Source organism: Felis catus, chromosome B4 (assembly GCF_018350175.1).
Source record: "Felis catus isolate Fca126 chromosome B4, F.catus_Fca126_mat1.0, whole genome shotgun sequence".
Classification (NCBI taxonomy): domain Eukaryota; kingdom Metazoa; phylum Chordata; class Mammalia; order Carnivora; family Felidae; genus Felis; species Felis catus.
In genome coordinates this window covers 84545209-84567817 of record NC_058374.1, presented here as the reverse complement: position 1 = coordinate 84567817, position 22609 = coordinate 84545209, and the positions used below count along the sequence as shown (strand labels likewise).

Genomic DNA, 22609 nt, shown 5'->3' with positions numbered 1-22609 from the left:
TGGAAGAGAGGAAGGAAGGAAGGAAGGAAGGAAGGAAGGAAGGAAGGAAGGAAGGAAAAGGAAAGGAAGGAAAAGGAAAGGAAGGAAAAGGAAAGGAAGGAAAAGGAAAGAAAAGAAAAGAAAAGAAAAGAAAAGAAAAGAAAAGAAAAGAAAAGAAAAGAAAGAGAGAAAAAAGGAGGAAAGAAGGAGAGAGGAGGGAAGGAGGGAGGAAACAAGGGAGGAAGGAAGGAAGTAGAAATCCTATTATTGGAATAAGATATGTTATCCTTGGTCACACAGGTTCAGGGGAAAATCATCTTTTATTCTTATTTATAGAAAGAGGCATATCCAATGCCCCCTTTCAAAAGGCTTTTATCACAAGCCTTCTCTGTGGTTTTTGAAAAGAAACCTTGGCTAGTAACCAGCACTCTGATTTTATAAATATACACCAGTAGTAATTGATGATTCTTCCCCCTTATATAAGCAGGGAGAAATAAATTTCTAGCCTCTAATATATACACAAATTCAAAACCTCTTCAGTGATCTGCATGCTTAAGTTTTCCTCTTTGAAAATTTGACTAAAGCAATAGAATTTAACCAAATTGACTACATAGCCCAGTTTGGGATTCATTCATCACACAAAAATTAAAGTCAATTTAGTTCCATCAATAGGGCTTCTATTGCAGTTGTCACCAGAAATAACTTTGCACATGTTTGTGAAGTCAGATTTTAGTCATTTCAGCATTTGTTCATGTATAGCCTATTTCCTTCTGGATTGCATGAGCAAGATGAAATGTATGAAATGAGAACCCAAAGGAAAGAAAGCAGTTTGGATATAGGGAAAAATATTTTACTGTTCTATTATTTTATGGGGCTGTGTGCATGCGTGTGTGTGTGTGTGTGTGTGTGTGTGTGTGTGTGTGTGTGTACGTGCATGCTTTTGCTCTTTATGTCCTGTGGAGCTGACATGAACAAGGTGCTGGCTTTGAAATGAAACCTGCTTAAAACAACTACTGAGATAGAAGGAGGTTGTCACACAGCTGTAACACAGGAAGCTGTAACATGGTTGTTAAAGATTTAGTCAAAAATGTGTACATTTTGTTAAATGTGTAGATCTTGTTAAAGTTCTAGCCAAAAATGTGTAAATTTGTCTTAGTCTTTGACTTCCAAACATTTTTGGTGAATGTATATTCATAGCATCAATCTCATTCTATGAAATTAATTAAACAATTTATAACTCCAGTCTAGTATCCCATCATGACTATTTCCTCCCAGATCAGATATATCCATATCTAAAAAGAAATGAGAAGTTGAAAAATTCATACGAGTTCTTCCTTTGGTCTTAACAGTTTGTGTCATTGCTTGTGGCTCAATTTCCCTTTGTCAGCAAAGGAAATACTACCCTAAAAATACACGTTAAGTACCCCGTCAGGACACATATGAACATGTCAGAAAAACACTGATCACTCTGTGACTGAGGGCTTATGGACTTTTTATATGTGTTGGGATAGAATAAAATCGCCTACAGGGCTCCTGCGTGGCTCAGTTGGTTAAACGTCTGACTCTTGATCTCAGCTCAGGTCATGATCTCACAGTTTGTGGGTTCAAGCCCTGCCTTGGGCTCTGCACTGACAGAGCAGAGCCTGCTTGGGATTCTTTCTCCCTCTCTCTCTGCCCCTCCCCCACTCATGCACTAGCTCTCTCGGTCTCTCAAAATAAATAAATAAACATTAAAAAAATTGAAAAATTTAAAGAATAAAATCCTCTTCCCTGGTAGCAGAGGAGAAACTTGAGTGTCAGAGAGAAACTTGATATGTGAGCCTCCCATCATCATGTATGACTCCAGCTCTGACATTTTCTGTAGAACCTATAGGGAGACTTTCTAATGAAAACCAGGTCAGGAAGGGGCAAATACACTTTAATATAATAGAGTCGGATTTATTATTTAGCAAGAAGGGCCAAAAACTTGGGAGGAATATTAAGTCCTTACATAGACCAGAAGGCAGTCTTCCGAAGAAAATTAATCCTCCCTGCATTATGTATTTAATGTCAGGTAAATGAAAACCTACCACGTCATGGGTGAAGAGTTAACTAGAGTTCAAGCACTAACTACTTATTATCCACCTCAACTACAAGCCCAGAGTTTCTCTCTTTCCCTGTGACACAACACTAACCAAAAATTATAATAGTAATAAAAGCATAATCAAAGATTTCATTTCTACCCAGTCAAAACTTATGGAGACAGAATGTACAGGACACCAAAAGAAGCCGGGGACGGGATTGTGTTATCCTGTGTGGAAGGAAAGCATACTATGAGGAGAGGACAGAGGCCGCACAAAGGAGGAGATACCAGAAAAGGACCAGCTAAATGATAAGCCTGCCAGGATGAACATGGGACCAAGTACTGAGGAGATTGACAGAGTGGAAGGACAATGGAGATGGTGAGACTTTGTTACATTGTTTGGACAAGGATATGAGTTGGCAAAGGCAAAACAATTACCAAATTCCTGACATATACTGCTTTGGGATAACCGCTTGGACCCTTCCTAAACCCTCACTAGAGTTTAGTGTGAACGGACTCTCGGGGTACAATGGCCAACATCTAAGTGAGAGTGGGATGAGATGGAGACATGGTGGGTGGACAGTGGCAGCCTCTGCCTCTTATTGTTCTGCCAGGTGCTCATGTGCCCTTCAAAGATTTTACCCTGAGAGGATTTCCAACCTGCAGATTACTTCCATATAGTGATTATAAGTTTAATTCCCTGATACCCATGACCCAGAATGGGGTGAAGGCAGCCCCATTAAGGACAGGAAAGGAGGAGAGACCGGCCATAGAGACAGCATTAAGTTTCACCCAGAGACACATCTTAAATCTCCTATGCCTGAGAAAGATGAACCCAACGAAAGAATCATCTTCCATGAGTATTTGTAAACTCCATTTCTCTAGGAACTCAGGTGCTTTTTTCAGGGGAAAAAACAAATTGTGTGACCCGCTTGAAAGATAATCAGACAAAAGTTTTTTAAAACTTTTTCTAATTTTTTTTTTCTGAAAACTAAGGAGGGAAGGGTCGTCTGGGTGGCTCAGTCAGTTAAGCATCCATCCGGCTCCTGAGCTCAGCTCAGGTCATGATCTCACGGTTCGTGAGTTCAAGCCCCGCATCGGGGTCCACACTGACAGTGTGGAGCCTGCCGGGATTCTCTCTCTCACCCTCTCTCTCTGCCCCTCCCCTGCTTGCAATCTCTGTCTCTCTCAAAACAAATTTAAAAACTTAAAAAATATTTTAAAAGAAAGAGAAAACTAAGGAGGGAATACCTCCATCCTTCCTTGGTAGGCTTGAAATGTACATCCAATTCCTTCATTTGAGCTAAGAGGTTCTGCACCCTCCATTCCATTCCACCAATCCATTCTGAAAATGAGAAAGTCAAGCTGTGTCATTGAAGCCTCTTTCCCTCTTGTCCTCTCTGGGATGCAGGCCTTCATGAAATCCTGGGTCAGCTCTCCAGCTCGCATCCCCTCGACAAGAACAAGGACCAAGCCACTGTTTGCAGGGCACTGGGTTCAGTCGGAAGACATTTCTCCTATTACTAATTTAAGTATAATTCGCTATCTAATGATAGATCTATACTGATACATAACTACTATTACCTACTGCTTCTTAACATCACAAAAGCACAATATTTGAAGGGAGATTTAAAGAACAAGCATAACCAAGGTATAGCTCATATGCTTAGCATATTAATAGAAATTACTTTTAATCACTGTTGAAACTTAATCCAATCCGGTTTCATCTGTTCTGAAGCACACAGACCCCGCTGCACACTCACTTCCGTGTGGAGGCACTTCTGTATTCACTGAGACTGACCCCTGACATAATAAGCAGACCTCTGCAACCCAGGTCACAAGCCACCCAAGGAAGTACTTTCATTCATTGTCTAACGACATGTACCTAGCCACTGCCTAGAAGGGTGCCCAGCCATGGGTTGATGCTCTGCTTGTCAGTCATTTAAAACCATATTTTCTGCTCTTCTTCTGCCCCTTGCACCTCCTCCAAAGAGAACAATCTCTTTTCCCTGGAAACTTCTGGGCACCAACTCCTGACTTCAGACAGCTTTACCTCCCATCAACCTGTAAAGGCCTGAACCACTGACAGGTTTCTTTCTTTGTGCTAATGAATTCAAGTCGGATTGCTAGGGGAAGGGCAACCATCTTCTCTAATGCTGATTAGAACAGAAAAGAAGTCATATCTCCTTTCACATCCTGTACCACATTTCAAAAATCCAAGTATTCTGCATTAGTCAGAAAAGGCCTACCTGTTTTCCTAAAACTTATCTAGCAAGGACACAGAATCCTGACAGCTTCTCTTCCTAATTTCCTTCTAAGATGCACTGTAACTTTGTCTCTCTCTGATTCTTACCCTTCTCTCACCTTTCCCAAAATTTGAGCTCCTATGCTATAGTAGTATTTTAAGGGGCCACATGTGGATTTAATGGCATTTTTCTTGACATCTACAAATGTTTATATCTGTATCTGCATGTCATGGTTTAGATATTTACAAAGGAAAAGAAAAATTCTAAGTATTTCCCTCTATGTGAAGGTTAGCAGGATAACACATGTAAAAACACAATTAATGGATTTCTGTCATAATAAGAATCAAGCTCATCCATCTAGTGTTCTCTCCACTAGCCTATACTGCCCCCTTTATAACCATCATGCATTTCAGAAAATGAACAATCTCTCCATTTCCATGACTGACTACTCAGGGAAATTTGCTTGTCAATATAATAACTGTAACGTGATGATAACATTTCCCACAGTCAGATTTAATGCCACGTGGACACAGATTGAAAATATGGATCCTGTCAGAACCAATTAATTCACTCAAGAGACATGCTAGTAATACACAAAACCAGGAAGCTGGGACAATAATCACAGAGATACAGATTAGATAGATAGATAGATAGATAGATAGATAGATAGACAGACAGACAGATAGAAAGTGTGTAGATTCAGTCTAGACTGGGTTCAATAAAGCAGTATGACTGCAGGATAACTCTTTGTCAGGTGATCTTAAAAACCAAATGCATGGGAGACATAATGATGGAAGCAAGTCAGAATTCTAGTTCAAGCCTACAAGCATTAACTTGAACATAACAAATTTTTTTTTTATTTATTTTAGAATCCTTCACCATACCACTTCATGGAGTTTTGCTTTGGGGAGCTTCATCATAAGATCTGACCCAACACACTTTCCCTGCAAATAACCAAGGAGAACAGCCTCTTCCCACACAGTCCTGCTTATGCTGGAGCTGGAGGAGGGCAGAACTCCTGATCCTATGAGGATCTCAGATGGAAAACCTCATAGACCACATGTATTTAAAAAAAAATAAAGCGTTTGCTTCCAAATAAATTTCCTCCACACCACTGCTCCAAGCTTCCACATAAGCAGCTTGACCACTGCTTGGGATAAGAATGAGGAAAGAGTAGTGGAGATGAACCACAGACACACTTAATATAACACTTCAGTCAACTAGAGCCCAACTAAATGATCCCTCACTTGCCAGTTTTTGTTTTTGTTTTTGTTTTCTGCTTCCTGATTCCATACTTCACCTCAGCCATCACTTTAAGCACAGACAGTAAATACACCCATACGAAAAATTTTGCTTTTTAAACCAACACATCAGGGAGTGCATCTATTTGCCTCTGTCCAATCTCCTACACTTTCTCTGTTTCTACATTGACCGTTTATGTTCGGATTAATGATGCCTAACGTGGTGAAAGATCCTCAGTCTTCAAGGAAAGATTCAATATTAGTCACGAAATTCTACTTGCTAAATCAAGAAGCATAAATTTTTAAAGCTGTGGAAGTAAAAACAGCTGGATTTTTTTTAATCTCTTGTTAAGCCAAAAAATTTAATTAACCAAGAGTTCATTCTCTCAGCATTTTTATTGATCATTGTATTACTTTTAAGTGGTTGGGGAATTTTCCATTTCTTGGTGTATCCCACCTGTCTCTTCCCTTTCACTTAAGTAAGTCATCAAAAATGGTCTGACTTTAAATAAATGAACTTGTCTGATTTTAAATAAACAGTTAACACGTGAATGGGTTCTGTTTTCCAGAATTTTGTACTCAAGTCCCAGAGACAAAAGAGTATTATTAAAAGGTATTTTCCAGGGGTGCCTGGGTGGCTCAGTTGGTTGAGCATCTGACTTTTGATGTTAACTCAGGCCATGATCTCATGGTTCATGATATCAAGTCCCGTGTCAGGCTCTATGTTGACAGCACGGAGCCTGCTTGGGATTCCCTCTCTCCCTCTTTCTCTGCCCCTCCCCTGTTCATGCTCTCTCTTTATCTCTCAAAATAAATTAATTAATTTTTTAAAAAAGGTATTTTCCAATAATGAATTCCAAGTCTGATATAATTTCCTTTCAGGGTTTAGTTTGTAAAAACTATGACTGTCCCACTCAATCAATCTTTGAAGAATTTCCATATACCCTCAAGTAACATTGTTCAGTCCAAATTCCAGTAGAATACTAAATGTCAGCCTTAAATGGAAGGCAGTGTGAGCATTGACTGAGGTCTTACGTGATAAAACAATACGAAATGATAAGCTGTGGTTATCAAAATAGCTACCACTCAGTTGTCCTATCAACTGTGTGTTTAATATTTGACAGTGCTGCGCTTTATAATACATATTATCAACCAGTGAGCCTCATTTCATAAACCACATACAACCTTCAGACATGTCAATTCATAAGCACAGCTTGGATATACCATTAGAGAAAAACAGAATATATTGAAACCCTCAATTAACTAGATGTTTGCTACACTCTACTTTTATGGAGAAGCCAAGCACAAAAACAAAAACAAACAAACAAACAAAAAAAAAACCCTCAAAGAGCAAACATTTTAAAATCCATTGAATCCTAGGGTTCTATGCACTTTAAGGCCAAACTCCTACATCAGTGGTTTTTAATCATTTTTAAGCAATATAAAATTTTTTAATAAAACAAAAAAAGAGAAATCATTACAGTTAAGGAGAGGCAGAGGGAGTGGGCAGGTGTGGGGAGTTACTTTCAGAGTTCTACCCACTTCTACCCTATGGATCCACCAGACAAGGCTGAAATATTTTGTGAAATCCCCAAATCTCAGGGCGCCTGAGTGGCTCCGCAGTTAAGGGTCCAACTCTTGATTTCAGCTCAGGTCATGATCTCGCAGTTCAGTGAGTTTGAGCCCCATGTTACGCTCTGCACACTGAGCCTGTTTGGGATTCTCCCTCTCTCCCTCTGTCTCTGCCCCTACCCCAACTCATGCTCTCTCTGTCTCTCTCAAATAAAATAAAACTTAAAAAAAAAAAGAAACCCCCAAATCTCAATGGCTTGAAATAGCAAAGATCTATGTCTTACCTATTTAGGCTGCACAGGTTCCACCTTAACATTTGCTTCTATTATTACCATGGAAGGAAAAAACTAGACACTCAAGCCCAGCAATTAAAGGCTTCCGTCCAGACTGACACACAACACTTCTGGTTTTATTTCCTTGGCCAGAGAAAGTACATGGCCATGTCTAATCTTAATGTGGTAGAAAGTACAGTCCTTCCAGAAAAATAAGATAGCAGTGGAAGGAATCATGTCTGACATATACCAACTAGTAGTGTCAAAACTACAGCACAGTTCAAAGCCATTGCCCTTCCTGTCTTCACTTAGTGTTACTCAGAATAAAGCATTGCAAGATGCAAATTAATCAGGGCAAAAATTTTTCTTTCACATAGATTTATTAGGAAGGTTAAATGGACTAACATAATAAGGAAAGATCTTAACAATAGGAAGGATTTTCAGAATATCTTTTCAGGAAGCTGGAGAACCCAGTTAGGGGGAACACGATTTCCCAAATACATCCTCTAACTCAGGTTTACCTGTTTTACTTTTCAAAAAAAAATTTTTTTTTATTTTTTTTAAATTTTTTTTTCAACGTTTATTTATTTTTGGGACAGAGAGAGACAGAGCATGAACGGGGGAGGGGCAGAGAGAGAGGGAGACACAGAATCGGAAACAGGCTCCAGGCTCTGAGCCATCAGCCCAGAGCCTGACGCGGGGCTCGAACTCACGGACCGCGAGATCGTGACCTGGCTGAAGTCGGACGTTTAACCGACTGCGCCACCTAGGCGCCCCTCAAAAATTTTTTTAACGTTTATTTATTTTAGAGACAGATAGACAGAGCACAAGTAGGAGAGGCAGACAGCGAGATGGAGACACAGAATCTGGAACAGGCTCCAGGCTCTGAGCTGTCAGCACAGACCCAGACATGGGACTCGAACTCAGGGAACATGAGATCATGACCTGAGCCGAAGTGAAACACTCAACCGACTGAGCCAGCCAGGCGCCCCACATGTTCTGCTTTTCAAATGAGTGTCAGTAACACTTACTGTAAAACAACTTGCAAAAATTACAAGAGGACTAACTAAATATCTATTTCCTCATCTATTTTCTACCCTGTCAGCCAAGTATATGGCCAAAAATCAGAAGCAAGTGAAAAAAGACTCCAAAGCATCAGTGGAAATAACTTCAATGGCCATCTATGTTATATAATAGTTATTAAGTAACTCTTGAGTGACTATTGATTTAATATTGTGTGTGAAACTGGGGTTATCAGCTTATAAAGCATGATTAGCCTTAGTGACCTTCATTCCTTTTCTATCATACAGTAGACGTAAGATTAGAGGGAACAAGAATGATCAAAGAACTCCCAAAAGTAGTAGTAAAAAGTGACAACTAATTGAAAAAGATAGCTGGAAAACTACCTAGAAAAAACACCTCCATGCATGAGGGGTGAATGCTTTCTATGTATTACAAGACAACCTAACAATTAATGTTGGTAATACTGACCCTAATTTATGAATAAAATATTAAAACTAGAATGATCTTGGATGCATCATTTAGTCTCATTAGTGTTTACCTTTATTATCTAAAACTAAGAGCATAGGAATAACTGATCTCTGGTCATTTTATGATTCTATGAGTTTCACGTTTATTCTATCAATAAACAACTGATCATCACTAACAAATATGAAACCTACAGAAAAAAATGAAGCTGACGTAGGGTAAGGAATTAGACAAGGAGAAAAATCAATGAATGCTTATATGATTAAATAAGCTGGAAGTATAGTGCATTAGTCATAAGGATTTGGGTTGCAAATAGAAGAAACTCAGCACAAACCTGCTAAAACAGTGAAGAAATGCATTGGTTCTCATCTCCGGAAAGTTCAGGAATAATTAATGTGGGTTTGAGGTTTGGTTTGAGCAGTGGCACACAAAAATTTCTGCAAGGAAACCCAATCTCTGTCTCTATGCTCTGCCTTCCATAATGTCTACCTCATTCTAAAGTTACTCTCCTCACTGTTGAACTACAGCTGCCAGCAAATCCCCGGTCCACATACTGCTTTGTCCACATCCAATATGAAGAAAGGGCATCTCTATCTCAGCCTTCCAAGGAAGTCCTGAGAACCATTGCAGTTGGTTCAGGCTGGGTCTCACGTTTGTTCTTCAACCAAACACCATAGCCATGTTGTAGAGAGTGTGGCTTGCCTGAGTCAATGAGGGTCCACCTGAGACATTTACCATGGAATAAGCTTCCCCAAAACTTACCTCACCTAGGCGTTCCTCTGTGTACACCCACACCTCGTGTCTCACTGTGTGTCCAAATTCCCTCTTTTTATAAAGACAGTGAAATTGGATTAAGGCCCACTCCAACAGTCTCATTTTAACTTAATCACATCTTTAAAGGTCCTATCTCCAAATACAGTCACATTCTGAGGGACTAAGGGTTATGGTTTCAACATATGAATTTGAGAGGGGGAAGTGGATACAATTCATGTGATAACAGATACCAAAAACAAGATGTTTCCTGGTCGTTTCTTTTCATCTTAAGGATTTTTAAATATTTTCTTTTAAAAAAAATATTTTCTTATTTATTTTTGAGAGAGAGAAAGAAAGAGAGAAAGAGTGGGGGAGGGACAGAGAGAGAGGGAAAGAGAGACAATCCCAAGCAGGCTTCATGCTGTCAGCACAGAACCTGATACAGGGCTTGATCTCATGACCATGAGATCATGATCTGAGCCAAAATCAAGAGTAGGATGCTTAACTGACTGAGCGACCCAGACACCCCCATTTTAATGATATTTTAAAATGATATTATCAGAGAGGAAAAAACAAATAAGGGCACCTGGGTAGGTCAGTCAGTGAAGCATCCCACTTTAGCTCAGGTCATGGTTCATGGGTTCGAGCCCCACATCAGGCTCTGTGCTGACAGCTCTGAGCCTGGAGCCTACTTCGGATTCTGTATCTCCCTCTCCCTCTGCCCCTCCCCTGCTCGCTCTCTCTCTCTCTCTCTCTCTCTCTCAAAAACAAATAAACATTAAAAAAAAAAGAAATAAAAAGCAAGCAATAAAGTAACAATAACAAAAAATAAAGATAGCTTAGATTTCTCACCTACATTGCTAAACAGAAGAAGTTTTCACTGGAAAACAGTCTACAAAGTTTTGTGAGGAAAAAATTTGACCTAAAGAATCTATGTACAACAGGATAACAGAAACACTCTCAGACATAAAAAGTGTGGAATGTATAACACCAATGTGCTCTTTCCAAAAATAATTATTTCAAAAATAAAACTTTTTTAAAAAAGTAAAGACCTGGTGATCTGTAGTATTAAAAAAGCTATAATTGGGGCACCTGTGTGTCTCAGTCAGTTAAGCGTCCAACCTCAGCTTGGGTCATGATCTCCGTGTTCGTGAATTCAAGCCCCACATCAGGCTTCGCGCTGTCAGTGCGGAACCTGCTTGGGATTCTCTCTCTCTGCCCCTCTCTCTGCCCCTTCCCCACGTGTGCTCTCTCTCTCTCAAAATAAATAAACTTAAAAAAACTTATAACCAGTAATGAAGACATTTAAATATAAAATTACATCAAAACAATTGTAGATAAGTGTCATAAAATGTCATGCATTTTTCAAAAATAATTCTTTAAATAAAATGTCATGATGTAAAAATAAAAATAGAAAATAGAAATCTGGATCTAATATACCAGGTCATATCGAGGGAACCGAGAAGAAGAGAAAGAGGGGGGGAAACACTAAATGAGAGAAAAACTGATTTAACTGTATTTCAGTTAATGAAATATAATTGATTACATTAAATAAAAATAGGATAAAAACTTTAAAATTATTGAAAGGAGCAAAGAAAAGTGTTCCATAGAGCAAAAAAAAAAAAAAAGCACTAAAACCAAAAAAATATAAAATAAAATTAAAGTGAATCAAACCTATCATCTGTCGTAATAAATATGGATGGAGTAATCTTCTTTAAGATCCAATAAAAAATCCAATAAGTGTCTCTTCTTTGTGCTCTTCTCTAGTTTCAAAATTGATCTCAATAAAGATGCTTCAATTTTGTAATTATAAAAATGATACTATTGTTATAAAATATAGGAAAAACAACTAAGCATAGGGTCTGTTTTAACACACACAAACATTGTAAATTTGCCCCTTCTTGCAACGTCAGCTAGATGCTCCTGGGTACCACACTGAACCGCTTCAGAGTGCCCCTTCTAAGGTGAACTGCCCCATCCACAATCCCTACTAAAAGATCAGCAGTCTGCCCCTGCCACACACTGTCTCCTTTCCCTACTCAGTGCTCAGGCCAGAGTTGATTAGACAGGTTACCCAAGGTCAACCAATCCCTGGGCTTGCTTATGGTCTGGTGGGAAAAAATGAGCTACAGCAATTCGATTCCCCTCCAGAATGTCCTGGAACTGGAAATATGGGAAGAGGAAGTCCATCAGCAGTAAGAGCCAGAGTTCTCTGCTCCTGACAGCTCCCTGGGCACCTCTGTGACAGACTGTCCCTTCTCTAGAGGCAACTGTGGAAGCTCCCGATTCCAACAGCCAAAAGAGCCAAATTAAAATGTAATGTGAAAGTGGAAGATCCCATTAATGAAGCAAATCTTCTCCACATCAAATTTTAAAATTATTCCGCACTGAACAGTTACACGTTACATTTCTGCCAATAAGATATGCTAAGGAACTCTGCTAAAATTGTTTAGAACACTTAAACAATCAACAAGTTGCCTGATGTCTCCACATCTATGTGCGTGAACACGCACCTTCCTCTCTCTGTAGGTAAAATGGACACTGTCATTGTATTCAGGCAAATGCTCTTTAGGCCTATGTCTCTTGCAGATTTCTCATTCTCTTTTTTGGGGGGGGCGGTTGAGGGAAGGATAATACATTAAATTTAATTCCTTATAATAGAGGCTTTGCCTTATGTTTCATGATAGCTGATAGTTTTAAAAACAGTGATGTCTGGTTACTGTTTTTCAAAATCAGCCTTTATTGTCATGTATCATATTGGCTGCAGATATGATCATCAAAAATAAATAAATAAAAGTACTGGAAGTCTACGTTTGCTTGCTTCCTTGTCGGTGTATCTTGTAGGACCCGTTTGTTAAGCCAGAATTCTGTAAAGGATGCTACCTTCCTTGTCTGCTAACATTTGAGTAGGAGAGTGTTCACCAGAATAATCAAGTAAGGTCAGCCGAGCATAGGTCCATAAAGAAAAAAGAAGATAAAAAACAAAAAATTGTATGTTCCAATGAAAACAATATGTTTCATATGATAGGTAGAGAATGACTGGATTCACTCTATACTTTTTATCTATTCAGTGAAGGAAGAAAAGAGGGAAGGGGGGAAGGGGGAAGAATGGGAGGAACAAAAGAAGGAAGGAAGGAAAGAAAGGAAGGAAAGAGTGAATGAATGACATTCATGAATGACAAAATCCATGATTCACATAAGTGAATAAAGGAATAACATTAAAATGAAATGAAAACTAGAAAATTTACCTTCCAATTAAGTGAAATTATATATAGAAACAATAGATACTTCACCGTAGTGTTTTAATGAAAGTACTTTCTAACTCCTCATATTGAAAATAGTGGAAAAAAAAATAGCTTCTGCTAGAAGAAGCCAAAAGGATCCTTTTTTGGATCTCTTTTAGTTAAATAGTCTCTCTTTTTCTCAGTTCCTGATAATCCTTTTCTGTGTGTCCCACAATGTTTTGGTCAAGAATATTTGTAGAATATTCTTAGTATTTCAGAGCCTATGTAACCAATAACAGAAAAGTAGTTTCTACATATGCACTTGTTCAGTATGCACTATAAATGTAGTGCTTATCAATGGCACTTGTAAGGTGGGATTCTTTTATTAAGTAACTTTCAAAATGCCAAATATGTCCTTGATTTATTTCCCTAGGAAGGGTTTTCCTTTTTGTTTGCGTGTTGTCACAGCCCTTTGCTCACTGTGCTCTCACTCTCTCAATCTTTTTCGATGGGGTTTTATACTCAGGTGCCTTTGGCAGAAAAATAATTTTCTGAGCAGAAAACAGATTCCCCTACTGGATGGAAATACAGCCACCATACCATTTTTTCTGCAATTCCATTAAACACTCCCTCCCCCTGACTTAGCTGTCAAGGAGTTTGCCTATATAACCATGTCAGTATTGATATTTGAGTGTTCTTATTATACCATTCAGCCTTTTGGTAAAAAATTTACTTGTAATCTATCGTGTCTTTCTTACCTCTATCAAATTAATCTAGAATATTCTTCCATCAGGAAATCTTTGAAAGCAGAACTCCCATGGTCTCTAATAGTATCTTCTATATATGGGAATTAAATTAATTTGAAATGACTTAATATTGTTTGGAGTTTTTTAAATGGGGAAAACACTATAGTCTGTAAAAAAAAAAAAAAAGTAAACAAAATACTCAATATGTGAGAAAATACCAGACATATGAAAAAGTAAAAATATTAATAGCTGCAGTCCAAAATATAATTTAACTTCCTATTACATGGATTTGGAGACACATTAAGTGTTAAATCACATCTCTTGAAATGTAACTGCATAGAGTAAAATCCTAACGTAACACAGTTATTCTTTGGGTTTTGTTCTCATGCACATCAGCAGTATGATGGGGTCTGATCTCAAGGATTGACCTGGCTAGCCAAGAAAAAATGAGATGGAACTGATGCAGGGAAATGTCTTGACAAGGAGCTCTGCCATGTTAGAAAAAAAAAAAAAAAAAGTTCTGAAATGGAAATGTGACAAGTATCAGCTCCTGGGGACATAGAAAATTAGTTTGCTCAAAATTCCAAAAGGCATGCTCAAGTAAGGCGGTTTCAATCAATGCAAAGGAAGGGAGATGGGCTCGCTAACCTGCCAGGTCTATTCCTTCTTTATGCCTCCAAACGCAGCTGAAGCACATTAAGAAAACATTTATGTGTTGCTCACCTTGAATGCAAAGGCACACATTGCCTCTCCCACACAGCCCATGCAGGACCTTTCATTTTCAAGTTTACAAAGAATGAAATAAAATTAGAGCTTGTCACCTTTGGGAAGAAAGAAAACAGACGGAAATTATGCAGCAACTTGAATTTGCTCCACCTTCAATGGAGAATAACCAGAAGCAGGAGCGCATGGCAGCTTACGCTTAGGCATAGCCAGTGATGAGGTTTTTCACGTACAACGCGAGTGACTTATAATCATTCTCGGAACCTGAAACTTTCTATCACCTGACTCTGGAGTCACCAAGTCCCACGGACTGTTCACAGCATCACAGCCTGTCATCATTAGGCTACAGTGAACTTCATTTTTAGCTCTCCCCTACCCTTACATGGTGTACCAGCTCATCTACTCAGATTCCACACTTGGGGCACTTCAGAAAGTCATTTGGGCTGAAGTTTATCTTACCTGTGAAGAAAACGTTTTGTAGATATTAGTATTATAAACAGAATTGCAGCAAAAAGGAATAAATTCCACGGCACAGACAGGACCAAGATGGCCTTAAGATTCCACTTAGCTTGGCGAAACTTTAGACAGGTCTCTTCCTGACTAGAGGCCCCTGAACCCCTTTTCTTAGAGCATTACTTTAGAAAAACTGTACTTATAAATGATTTTTCTGACTTTTTGAAATATAAATCTTCCACAACCTAGGAGCGTCTTTGTCAACAGCCTGGGAGTCATCCCTTTGAAATGGTATCTTTAAGAAAGATGGCACCTCGATATCCTGGTCTTGGAAGGGGAGGAACCTAATTTCCGTAAGTGACAATTCACAAGTGCAGATGGCCCAATGACCTTGACCAGCCTCTCCCCTAACATCCTTCAGTACTTTTCATTAGCCAGCCCCACCCTCTTGCCTTTTGTTTCAGCAAAGTTGAGCTCATTCTCTTTTCCCTGTGGCAATACTGAAATAGTCTAAAGTCTTCCCTGCCTATTTACCTGGTCCAGTGCAATTTTTCTCTTACAAACAATAGTTGGTGATTGCACCATCCACTAACCCTTCTTCCTTACCCTTAGAGCCCAGATTTTTTTTAGCAGCAATATCCCCTGCTAAAAGATCACATGCTCCAGCCTTCCCTGCAACTAGACGTAGCCGCCCCTACTCCAGCAGCCCTCTGAGCTAGACCCTCTGTGCTGAGGATGGCTGGCAGCTGGCGAGGAGGGCTGACTGAGCCCCCACCCCTGGAAGCCTTGTCGAACTGCCATTGAAACCCCCACCGCTTATCCCCTACTTCCTTCCCACCACAGAGAAATACACTTCTCTCTTTGCCTAACACAGTGTGATTTGGGGTAGGGGGAGAAGGGGCTCAAGCTGTATGATAGCATAAACTTTTCGAGCTTCCTGCAAAACCTCAAAAACATAGATTTCACATATATCTCAGAACTGGAAGGGATATTAAAGACCTAATCCTCACTCTCTGTTTTATGGTGAAAGAAAACTGAGGGCACCCAAAGATTTCCAACAGCTTGACCAAAATTATTTATATAGGCCAATGGATAAAATGTAAATCATTTCTTCTCCCCAGGGCTCATCCTGGTGTCTGACATCTGGCAGTTATTCCAGATGTGTTCAGTGAGTAAAAGAACATGTAAACAAACGATTACAATTCAGTGTGAAAACTGTTGTCATGGACAATCCTATGCAAGAGTCCAGGAGGACGTGCCACTGACCATTCAGCTTGCTCCTCTTTGTGTACTCCACCTTTAAAGTTGCACAACCCGTGTTTGGAGATATATGCATTTTTAATTCCGTAAACTTTTCGCTAACGAGAACTGGCCTTCAGATTAGTGATTTTTATATTGATCTCAGCAGGTATCTTGTTCAACACACAGAATCTGGCTAAAATTTTCAGTGGGCAGAATTTTCTCTCTATATGAACAGTGCTGTCTGAGTCCCAGGCATCCTTCCTCTTGGGGATCTATTACTCAAGGTCTATGCAAATTTAGGGCAGTGAAATGAAAATATTAAATCTCTCAGTTGGATTAGTTCTGCCGTTGCATGTAAATCCACACCAAATGTGGCAGACCAAAGTGTAAATTCTTTCCTATGCCAGATTTTCAATCTCACTGTTAACTGTATTTTAAATCTTGCAAATATTGAAAGTCAAAAACACAGATGCGACCTTGGTACTATGGCACAAGTTATACCAAACTGGAAGGCTGTTGGGGGGTGGGGGCGGGGGTCTGCTTATTTCCAACGGTGTTAATATGCAGGAAACACTATAGGGCAGCTTCCTCTAGTCTCTGTTACTTTGCTTTGATAAAGCTGTTTCCTCATCTATAGTGACAGTGTCTGACCAGACAGTATTTCAGGTCCCGTCAGCTTTGATAGTCTATGATATTATGATTTAACTTATACACTGCATTATACAATATGGGGATTGCTCACTTCCTCTCCCTCACATGCCACACTTCTGTTTTACTTCCAAAAAAGGAGGGTACAGAACAAACACTTGGGTTCCCTCTCTCCATCCCCTCACTCACTCCTTCCTGTGGGGGAAAGGGTAGTTTATCTGATGGGTGAAGAAAGAAGCACCAAAAATCCACAGGACCTTGTTTGCCAAGGGTAAGATCACAACATCGAAAATGGCACAAGCCAAGTCTCGTCCTGTATTGCTCTCTTGGCTTATCTGCCCTCCTCCTGGGTGCTTTCTGCCCCTCTGCCTCCTGCCCCAAATGGTACGTTTCCTCCACCAATAGATATAATATTCTCTAGCTTCTCTGCTCAGGGCTCACAGGCAAGTTTCAGCTGGAGTAGGAGTGGCCTGGCGGCCACCTTTCTCTAACTCAACTTTCCTTATATAAAGCTGATCCTATACTTTAATCCATATTTGACAACTAACATCCATTGTCAGTTACTGAGAACACCACACATACTAATTGTCCAAGCTGGGTATCCTCTGCACATTCCAGAAAGTCAGGATATGACCCTGTCCTGGAGAAGGGGCCATGACTAAACCCTGGAAAACTAACTGTGGCTGGCCCTCGAAATCAGGGTAACACGTGGAATTGGGAAGAAATTCACATGGCGAGTCAAGGGAAGAAGAAGAGAAACCACTCTGGGTGCAGTCCACTGTGTGATGATGTTTGTATCCTCTTCCAAGTTTAGCCCCAAGGGAACTTACACTAAGACGCTACCAAAAATACTCACACATAAAAAGTAAGGTTAGTGAGCAACTCCCATCATGAAGGGAACTGTAAGAAAGAGTGAAACCATTTGATTCCTTAAGACGGTAAATATCTAGATAAAGAAGATTGCAATAGTCAGAAAGGAGGCTCTCTCTCCTCCCCGCTCAGCAGTGAGACAGTGGGTCAGCAGCCAGTCATGTCTCGAAGCAAACAGGAGCAGCAGCTACAGCTAACAGGTGCAGATCAAATGTGGAGTAAGAGGGCGAGAGAAGGGATACAGCCTATAGTCATGGCTGAAAGGAAACCAGACGCTACTGATGAGCTCCAGGGAGACACCAGGGATAAAATCCCTGAATGTCAGGAGCTGGTGACTGGAGATCCAGTAACTTTTCACAGATCACTGTGGAATGCCAGAGGCTCATTTGTCATGACATATGTTCTTAGACCAGCACTGTCCAATAGTAATACACAGCCAGCCACATAGGTGAATTTCTAGTAGCCACATCAAAGAAGGAAAACTAAGCCGGTGAAATTAATTTTAGTAATATATTTACTTAACCCAATATATCTAAAAAATTACTATTTCAACATTTAGTCGACAATCCATATAGAAAATTATTAAGGTATTTTCATTCTCTTTTTAATATTGTGCTTGAAACCCAGATGTTTTATACTCACATCACAGCTCAATTCCAACCAGCCACATTTCAAGTGCTCATAGCCACATGTGGCCAGTGGTCATGACGTTAGATAATATAGTCGTAAATTACACCCAATAATCTGGGTACAATGAGAAACATGTGTGAGTGTGTGTGTATCAATAAACATCTCCTGACAGAGCAGCACATGTAAACTTTGAACTCTAAAGACATTACTATGGAACCAAATTGTGGATAAGGGTATCTTGCGAAGGAAATGATGTTCTTAATCTATGGCCACTGTTTGCCCTCATATTGTAGGTTTCTTCCTAGAGTCCAAAAAAAAAAAAAAAATCTTTTGTTTCAGAATATCACAAGTCTGGCCACACAGAGTTGCATTTAAAACTCCTTAGCTCTTACAAATTCAAGCTTGGCTTCTCCTAGCAAATCTCCTCTTTCCTTACTGCAGTTCTGGGTTCGTGTGAATACATCAGCCACTGAGTTGCCTCTGCTCCTGAGAGCAAATCACTGCAACTAAACTGTTGTCCCTTGTCCCAGAGGGCATCCAACAAAGCCTGATCCTATAAATTGCCAAGGAAAATTCATCTTCTCTACCCATGAAATCACTTTCAGATTTATACTAGTAAAAGATTAGCCAACAATGAAAAGATGTTGTCATCACAATTTGCGGCAGGAGATCGGTTTCCTGTCCCTTCCTTTGCATTTGTGAAACCGGACACACACTTGATGATTTTTAAGAAAAATGTATCTTTCTACTCCTATGAAAATGTGCTCCGCAGAAAATAAGAAAGGTTGCCTACTATCAAAAAAAGTAATCTTGTTTGAAAAAGTAGGCTTCTTTCTTGCACAGAGACAGCTGATAAAATAAAACAGAGAAATTAAGTAAAAGAAGATACATAAGTTAATGCAGCCTGAAGGCAACCTCAGCTTTGAGGCCAGCAAATCATAGCATTCTTACAAGTTTTTTCCTACTGATTTTACATTTTAAAAATGAATAGCTAATGTAAAAAAAAAAGAAAACAAGCATCTTCTTGCAAAAACGTATACAGCAAGGATAAAACAAACGAAGGTCTTTTTTTCTCCACTACTAAATCAAATTCTAAGCTACAGCAATTAGCAATCTGAATGATCAATACACAAGATTGATTTGCTTGGGCCCTTGTGAAACTATATTTTTGACGGCAGGTCCTAATGCAGTGTTATCGTGAGAAAGCACAGAAATAACTCTGGGTAAGCAGTGAATCTATGATTTCATCATGTGTCAACTGTGCCCACCTTGCACTTTATATAGTCTTAACATTCCAGATCATCATTGAGCACAACTCAACAGAAGTGAGCTGACTTTTTGAAATCCTACAAGAAACACATCATCCCTTAACTCACTAAATCTTAACCATAACCTCACAGTCTCCTGACTGTAATCATTCAGTCACATCCACTCTCAAAAGACATACTCTATTGTTTTAATGCCTCTATATCCTTAGACCACCTTACCTTTCTGCCCTGAGGCTAATTTCTCTCAGTGGTGAATGTTAGTAAAATGTGGTTAAATTCTCTTGAATTAACATTGGCATCTGTTTGAAATGGATTTCACCAATTAATTCTTAGACCTTGTGGCCCCAAACCTACAGAATTTCTCTTAACCAAGGCTCTCCATGGCAACCCTCTTGGAAATGGAGTGATGACAGATAAAACTCCATCATTTTATTCTCTACTTAAAAAAGAGGAAGAAAATATTTGAGGACGAAGCCTCATTAAGTACACATAAAGAGTGGCATGAGATTCCAGCGAGAAGCACAGTGCAGCTTAAATATTGTTTTACATGTTATGTCAACAAACGTTGAAAGCTAAATTTTCTAGTGGTACATTTTTTAGGAAGTCTACAGTATGTGACTATTCAGTAACACAACCACTTTTCCATTGCAGAATACTTTCTATAGTACATCTCTTGTCTGAACAGAAATAGATAAAATTTGCCTACGCATGCATCTTTCCAATCATTCCTCTCTGGCTAGTTCCTCCATTGCTTACATTCCCTCTGGTGCCATGTCTACCCACCCACACCTTATACTGAAGAGAAAAGATGAGATCAAAATGGTGTCCAGCTGACCATAATCCAAGATGGCTCCAGTCCAACCAGAAAAAATCCACCCAGGGCATCTAGCACTTCAACCTATGGAGATGTACCTGGATGTGCTAGATAGCGCCCTGCAACCTTAAGACAGATTTTTGTTGGTGACAATTAATGCCTTGTCTGTCCATAACCCCTGCCCTTTCATTGTGGCTGGGGACCCCAGATATCTCCCCTAGGAGAATACATAAATGTCAACTGAGCCAGGGCACCCAGGTGGGGATCAGTCGGTTAAGCATCTGACTCTTGATTTCGGCTAAGGTCATGATCTCACAGTTGGTTAGACTGAGCCCACCGTTGGGCTCCATTCTGACAGCACAGAGCCTGCTTGGGATTTTCTTTCTCCCTGTCTCTCCAGTCCTCCCCCACCTCACATTAATGTGCTCTCTCTCGCTCTCTCTCTTTTACTCTCTCTCTCAAAATAAATAAACTTAAAAAAAATTTTTAAGTCACCTGAGTCACATTTTCTGTGTCAAGCATACACCAGGACACCTTTCACATCTAGACCCATGGACCATTGCTTTCATATATTTGGTTCTATGATTCTCCTGTCTTTACACTCAGGTTTTCAACATGAGCATCAAGGGCTTCTACTTGTGACCAGTTGGAAATCTCTTATATGACTTAATATCCCCCTAACCTGATAACCCTACTCTATCCCATTCAGTCTCCCCATTAACCATGGGGAGCTAGCCCCCTCTCTACCATCCCTCCAGAACAGAATGATTGCACATCTCCTGCCTGGATGCCTGAGAATCACATCTGTTTGGATTCTCCATCGCTGCCAGCCTGTAGGATACTCATCAGTTACTTCAGCTTCAGGTGGACTTCTTACCTAGGCTATCCCCTTTGAACCTTATGTTTGGATGGTAAAGCTAAATGCCAGCTAGTATTTGCAGCTAAATCTATTTATCTCCTCCCCAGCACCTATCCTATTCCTATGAATAAGATATTCCCTTGCCATATTTATTCCTTCTTCCTTCCCCACCCCAAGTCACCTACCTTCCACTTAGTCGGCCACAGTCTTCCATAGTTATTGGGCCACTCCTGGCTCTTTCTGTGAAAATAGCTGATCTTAAAATGGTACAGATTTCAGGGAATTGAGCAGTAGTCAAGAAGTTGGACATATTTTCTTCTCATCCTAAGTTTAGCCTCCAATAGCACTTTACTGTTTTCTTTAAAGTCGTTTTCTAGAACATCAAACACATGCATATTCATCAACTGCTACCTATATTAGATTATCCATGCTTCTGCCTTCTTCCATTAGCACCATTAATCAAGAGCATTAGAAGGTAGAGCTACCCTCTGAAGTCTGAATTGCATGGCAAAGATTGTGCAGAGCTACCAAATATTCTTGCTGTATTTGTTGACCTCTCAGGAAGGTGCAAAGGAAACTGAAAGCTCCAAATATTTCAAAGCATTTGACATAGTTTGGGAGGAATTTGATTTGCTCAGAAGCCTCCTGTTGAGGGAATTACATTTTGAACTGTTATATCCCATATACATTTTTATTACCATTTCTGTTCACTCAGTCATCCGAATACCAAGCTAGAGCACTGGACCGTTGGACACAAGGATGAATTCCAAGAAGATTAGAGAACCAGGAAAATGCAGAATGGGTTTAATGACTCATGGGTGAAGCATTAGTCATTGGTCATAAACCAATATGGAACCAGAGACACTGGGAACGAATTCAGGCTGCAGAGCAACCAATTCTGCGGGTTCCACTTAGTAATTCAAGCAGCTGACTCAACGCTTCCACAGAGTTCACAAGGCAAAAGCCCAGTTGGTTTACTCTATTTCATCTTCCATTTAACCTTTTACAAACAAGGTCTCTTTTAGCATTCTAGAACAACATGAAAAAATCATTTGTTTCTTTTTATTAAATATGATTCCTAAGGGAGAGAACGATGATCAAAACTACTCAAATACACATATAAATAAAAGGCTGTGTTGGTTAAGCTAGGAATATCTGTTTAAAATGAATGCATTGAGCGGCGCCTGGGTGGCTTGGTTAGTTAAGCATCCAACTCTTGATTTCGGCTCAGATCATGATCTCAAGGTTTGTGAGTTCGGGCCTGGCTTTGGGATTCTCTCTCTCTCCCCTTCTCTCTGCACTTTTCCGGCTCACACACTCTCTTTCTCTCTCAAAATAAAATAAAAATAAAAAGGTTTAAAATGAATGCATTGACATATAGGTTCTAACCAAAGGACTGTCAAGTGGTTTCATGGATGACTGGGAACTAGGAATTCTGGCTTTACTTCCTTCTGCCCACAGTCCAAGTTATAACAGTCTAGAGCATCCCTCATGTGCTCAGACTCCTCGTTTTGGACAC

At 39.7% G+C, this 22609-nt stretch overlaps 1 long non-coding RNA gene across 1 annotated transcript in view; it reads right to left on the bottom strand.

Moving 5' to 3' along the window:
* Window positions 1-22064, bottom strand: part of LOC123386622 — a 30567-nt gene extending 8503 nt beyond the window's left edge. The window contains exon 1 of the long non-coding RNA XR_006600813.1: window positions 21276-22064. This is a non-coding gene — a long non-coding RNA (uncharacterized LOC123386622). The remainder of the gene's footprint in view (window positions 1-21275) is intronic.
* Between the last annotated feature and the right edge of the window lie 545 nt (window positions 22065-22609).